The following is a 5,749-nucleotide window of genomic DNA, read 5'->3' as shown; positions in this document are numbered from 1 at the left end:
TACTATGTGAGGCTGAAGCAACTGGACTCTGAAGCAGAGTTCGAATAAGGTCTGACATTTAAGTCTCAAGTTCTTTATTGATCAGTTCATAGATCTCCAATTTGTAGAAAAAATATTTTACCACTTGTTTTCAGTCACTTGTAATTGAGCCTCTTGGACAATTATTATCATCATCAGCTCTTTGTTAGTCTTAGGTCTGAAGGTTTAGGTAAATGAACTTGCTAAGAAAGGGGTATAGCTGGGCAAATAACAAGAAATCTGGAGGCGTTATCTTCATTTTGAAAACAAGGAGAGAAGAAAGACTGAAGAGGTCCTTGGAAGGCAATAGCTGATATACTATAGATAAGCAATCCATCTGTAACATTGTAAAATGATATGTGTCCACTTTCATCAACAAGGAAAATGCCAATCTTTCGCATGGGTTTCTTTATGTGAAAGTTACCCTCAATGTGTGAGTTTGCAAGGCAAAAGTTATTTCCTTCTTTGAAGGTTTTCTGGGCAATTACTTGTCCAGGTAACAATGGGGGGTTCTCCTTCCTGTTAATGGAGTCCTTACAGATCCTCACTTCCCATTCAGTCATGCTGGCCACCTACACTTCCCAGTAGTGTATACCTGATGAGAAACTTTGAGAACTCAACACAGTGGCAGAATAATTAAATCTCTCTGAGTTGTCAGGTACATCCTGGGGGACCCACACTCTTCAGATCAGGAGACACAATGAGATAGAGATTGGCTCTTTTAGGATCCAGTGTTATATCTCTCTGGAAGGTCATCATCATTTCCCTCCGCCCAGTGACATGGCACATTGTCTATTTGGGGAAATCATCTTGTGGATATTAAAGTAGCAGTGCTTTACTCTTATTCAACATGTCTTCCACATCCAGGACCATTTTCAAATCTAGCTTCTTAAAATCCAATCCAAGTTGTATGGCTATTCTTTGTAGGTCTTGAACTTGTTGGGACAGTTTTAACTCAATCTTCTTTAGTTTTCCCAAGTTTTTACTTTCTTTCTTGTTCAGGCTTTCTAGGTGCTCGCTGTTCTTCCATCCTCAAGAACTGGTACATTCTACTATATTTTAATACAACAGCCTGTTTCACAATCTGCACATTTACCTTAAGCCATGCATACTTCTCTTTCTCCTCAGCCAGTACAATTTCAGTCTTATTTATTTTTTCCCATAAATCATTTAACATCTCTTGGAGTTTATCCAGTTCATTCCCAGTAGCCATTTTCACAGCAAAGACTTGATGTTCCATGTGTTTCAAGACTGGCAAATAGTTGCCACAGACTATGTTGATCTACACAGAACAGTTACTGTTCTTCTTGTATTTGTCACAGGTGGTCAGGCTGCTGATGTACTGCAAGAAATGTGTAGTTCACTGCAGTCAGTTCAGATAAAGGGAAATTCTGGACTGCACAGCACTTTAGAAATATCGTTTCACTTCTTCCTTACAACAACCCTGTGAAATAGGTGCTATTAATATCCTCATTTCACAAATGAGGAAGTTGAGCCTGAGAAAGATTAAATGAAAAGTTAAGATTAAATCTTGACAACTCAGGCTGTCCTATGTCAGAGGCCAACATTAACCATTGTACAATTATACCCCCAAATAGTCATAATTTTAGTCATTATACCAAGCCTCCCCTGCCAAAGAAAAGTTTCCATGCCTTATAGTTTGGAAAACTCTGGCCTATAGAGATGATATTCATAAGTGGTTATGGCCATGATAATGATGACGATGATGATAACAACTTGATGATGATGATAACAACTTAACAATGATGTGTCACCAAACTGGTTGAAACTTATCTGGGCTCATTCTTAGAAAACAGGCATATTTTCCAGCATTGAATGTGAAAATATTGTGGAAGTCTTTTCAATTTGGTAGTACCAATCAGCACTTGGGCTCTCCTGGCATCAATTTCCAGAACTCAGGGTCACCTCCATGCTATAATAGACATCAGAGAAGGAATTTAGAGTGAATAAAAATATCATATTACTAATAAAAGTATAATTAAATAGATAAAATGATGAAACATGGAAGCAAAAACTTAAGGTTTATTTTTAAAACTAATCTCTTGATTTTAGGGGAAAAATACTTGCATTGACCTAAGAACTCTGTTAATTAGGGGTTTGCCAAATTGTTTAGTTTTTATGGCTTGCCAAGTGTGTAATTACTTTGCTTGGCAGTTTTTTATTATAACTGTTCTCCCAAAGAAAATTATGCAGCATAATTATTAACTCTAAAATTACGTACACATTTATCTGCTGGTATTTGCTTTCATGCTTCAGCTGTCACTTAAACATCTCCTACTTGAATTCTGCACCTGTTTTCCAATGATGTTTTCAATGTGTTTGTACTAATTTCCCATTATATAGCAGAAAGCCAAACACTAAGAGAGGAGGAACAAAAAGTAGAATTTAATAGAAAATCAGTTCCTATTAAAACAGAGCCCCCAATCGTATGCAGAAGGAAGAATACTGATTTAGTTGGCCAGTTTGATAATGTTATTCAGTGCCTTCTTTTGGTATTCTCATTCCCTCTGACCATTTTAACAAGGTACCTCAAACTCAGGCACAAAGTGATAATAATTCCTTTGTCCAATTTCTGACCCTCTAGGTCTTTTGGGGAGATTAGAATAAATGGCTCTTGCTTGTCATGGAACGAAAGGAAAGGATCCAGAAAAACAACAACACTTATAACCCATAATGCAAGTAAAAATAGAAACTTCCTTTTAAATTGAGCCATTATTATAGGTTGAATAGATTCAGAATACATACCATAATTGCTTGCTTGATTCAAGTTTCATGCATCTTGGCTGTCTTGCTTTAAAAAAAAAACTTGAAATCAATCAGTCATGCAACAAATAGGAAAGGAGCATTTATTAAGCACTAACTATGTTCCAGGAACTGTGCTAAAGGCTTTATGAATATTATTGCATTTTATCCTCATGACAACCCTGCAAGGTAGGTACAATCCTATCCTCATTGTACAGTTGAAAATTGAGGCAGACAAAGGTTAAATGGCGTGCCAACAGTCTCATCGCAAGTGTATGTTGAACATGGATTTTAATTGGGTCTTCTTGACTCCAAGCCAAGCACTCTATCCACTGCTCCATCTCTCTACCAGTTACACTACTGTGTATAAAACTTCCCAACAAGGCTCACAGAATGCTCTGAGTTTAACTATTTGGAAGCTTCTTGTCATGCAAAATAAATATAAGAGAAAGGAGTTCTCTTGTGAGTCTTGACAATCATTTTTTTGCAATATTTCAAAGGGCTCAGGGATTGGCGTTTTGCTTTGCAGCTTTGGCAAAATACATGGGGTATACAGGTTCAACATTGTCCAGTTTAGAAGGTTGTATTTTTAAAAAAAATCTCACTTTTGAAAATGTATTAGTGCTGGCAAGGAATGATCAGAGAACTCTTTGCCGATGCCTGATCTCTTTCCAGAATATGAAGTTGCCAAAACTTCAGCTTAAGTTTGAGTTGCCAATTGGTTGCAATTTTATGGTCCATATGTTTGGGAGAATTCTACAATGGCACAAATCCTGATTTGCCAGACTGATGCTGGCAAACCCCAAAGTGAAAAGGCAGATGCTGGAACCCTCTTCTGTCAGCACTAAACTTCAACATTGGTTTAACTATCTTTATGTATTCAGCTGATCTGGTTACTTAGAAATATAATAATGAAATAAAACTTTTCTTTTAGGTAAAGAGAGAGATAAATATACATGGAAATGTCTTTTATTGAACCTTATATATTGAATTTCTATGTATATCCATCAGATTCAAAAGTACTGCTTTGAAAATCCTGGCGGGCCAGTATTGGGCTTTACTATCATGATTAAGCCTGCTTCTATTGACTTCACATAATTACTCTTCACTTTATTCTTTGATTTAGCTGTTAGGTTTTATTTTTATTTCCCTAGGCAAAAATAAGAATGCTCAGGGAAACACCAATAACTTGTTCATTTCCTTAAAGGATACTTAGTGATTCTGTGATAGAAAAGTCTTCCTTTTGACTTGTGGTAGAAAATGCAAGATTGAATTTCCTGCCTCATTCTTTTGACTCTAATTTGTCATCTTCTTCAAAAATCCTAAGAGAAATCAGACTTTGATGACTCGATTCATTCTTGGAAAACAACTTTATGTTCCATTTTAAGGAAACTGCTAGACATATTTTTTGCTTTACACCTTCTGGCACCAAACGCAAACATTGACTGAAAAGCCAGGCTTGTAAACAGCCTCCTGTCTAAACAATAAAAATACATGGAAACTTCTTTTGTGATTAGTGAATTAACAATAAACTATGCATTAGGAGAGAGAAGTAAGATTACATAATTGTGTCATAGAGTATTTGGAAATTTACCAAAGGAAACTGATGAGGCATATTAAATTTCATATTACAAATTCACACAGATCAGTGGTTGAGAAAACCACAACCATTTCCACCTGAATATTCACTTAGCTGTGATAGCAGAGAAAAGAAACAGAAGGGGAAGGAGGATAGGAGATAAGAAAAGGAAGGAAGGAAGGAAGAAAAGAAGGAAGGAAAGAAGGAAGGAAGGGAGGAAGGAAGGGAGGAAGGAAGAGAGATAGGAAGGGGGGAAGGGGGAACCCAAGTGAGAGAAGGAAGGAGGGAGGGAAAGAGGGAAAGAAGGAGGTAAGAAAGGAGGAAAGGAAGGAAAGAGGAAAGTAGGGAAGAAAGGAAGGAAATGTTTAGCTACAGGTTCATGAAGCAACTGGGCTATAATGGAATGAAACTTCCTGAAAGCAATTTTAAGAAGCTAACACAAAAACACTTTTGGTTTATTTCTTAAGTGAGAAATTAAATTACCATTTTCTAAAAAGAAGACATCTATCCAAGGGAAGTCAAAGGTTAATACCTGATGTATTAGTTTAGGTATAAAAGAGAACATTTAAACAGTACAATGTTAAGATTTTCTTTTTTGAGAATTAAAAGAATATTATGAACTTGATTCTATGTTTCACTTTTATGAAATATATTATTTGCCCTTTGGCTGGTGATTAATATGTGCCTGACTTCATTTCATACTTTTCTCTAGGTAATCTCCAAGTGTAAATAAAATGGTGTGAAATTATACCTGGCACAAATTTTCTTTTCTTGTACCCTAGAGTTCTTTTTCTTTTTATTATGTCTCAAATATTTGCCATGTGAGGAATATATCATGGTGCTCATCAAATATAACCACTCTAATGAAATCCCATCTCTGGAAGTACCTTGTACCATCATTCAGCTAAATTCCTAAAACCAATTCAAATGTAATTTCACAAATCAAATCAAAAGCAAGTAGCTATACCCCTCTTTATATACTTTAAAACTAAGGTTAAATTTGCTTTTAAAATTTGTTTTGACTTGAAATTTTATGGGAAACTTCCAGTATGGAAATTCCCTCCACTAAAACAGATTAACACACTTTCTGTAATGCAGAATCTTAGAGAACTGTGTAATCCAATGAGAGATTTAGTAATTGGCCTATGGTTACCCAGCTAGTATGCTTTGGAGGAAGGAGTTGAATCCAGGTCTTCTGGACTGCAGAAGATTGGTCCTTTATACTCTATACTCCAATATCTCCCTATAAGTTGACTTAAAATGTATTATTTTTTTAAAGTAGATTTTATTGTTATCTTTCATTTTTATATCACTTTATATCCCCCTTGTAATCCCTCCCAGAAATCATTCTTTATTTATTTTGTTTTGGCAGGGCAATTAGAGTTAAGT

General features: G+C 35.8%; 1 pseudogene; it reads right to left on the bottom strand.

Moving 5' to 3' along the window:
• Positions 1-221: 221 nt before the first annotated feature.
• LOC118842331 lies at positions 222-1,231 on the bottom strand (annotated as a pseudogene).
• Between the last annotated feature and the right edge of the window lie 4,518 nt (positions 1,232-5,749).

This window comes from Trichosurus vulpecula, chromosome 3 (assembly GCF_011100635.1).
Source record: "Trichosurus vulpecula isolate mTriVul1 chromosome 3, mTriVul1.pri, whole genome shotgun sequence".
Taxonomy (NCBI): domain Eukaryota; kingdom Metazoa; phylum Chordata; class Mammalia; order Diprotodontia; family Phalangeridae; genus Trichosurus; species Trichosurus vulpecula.
Note: the sequence above shows the minus strand (reverse complement) of the source record. Positions and strands in the feature narration are given on the sequence as shown.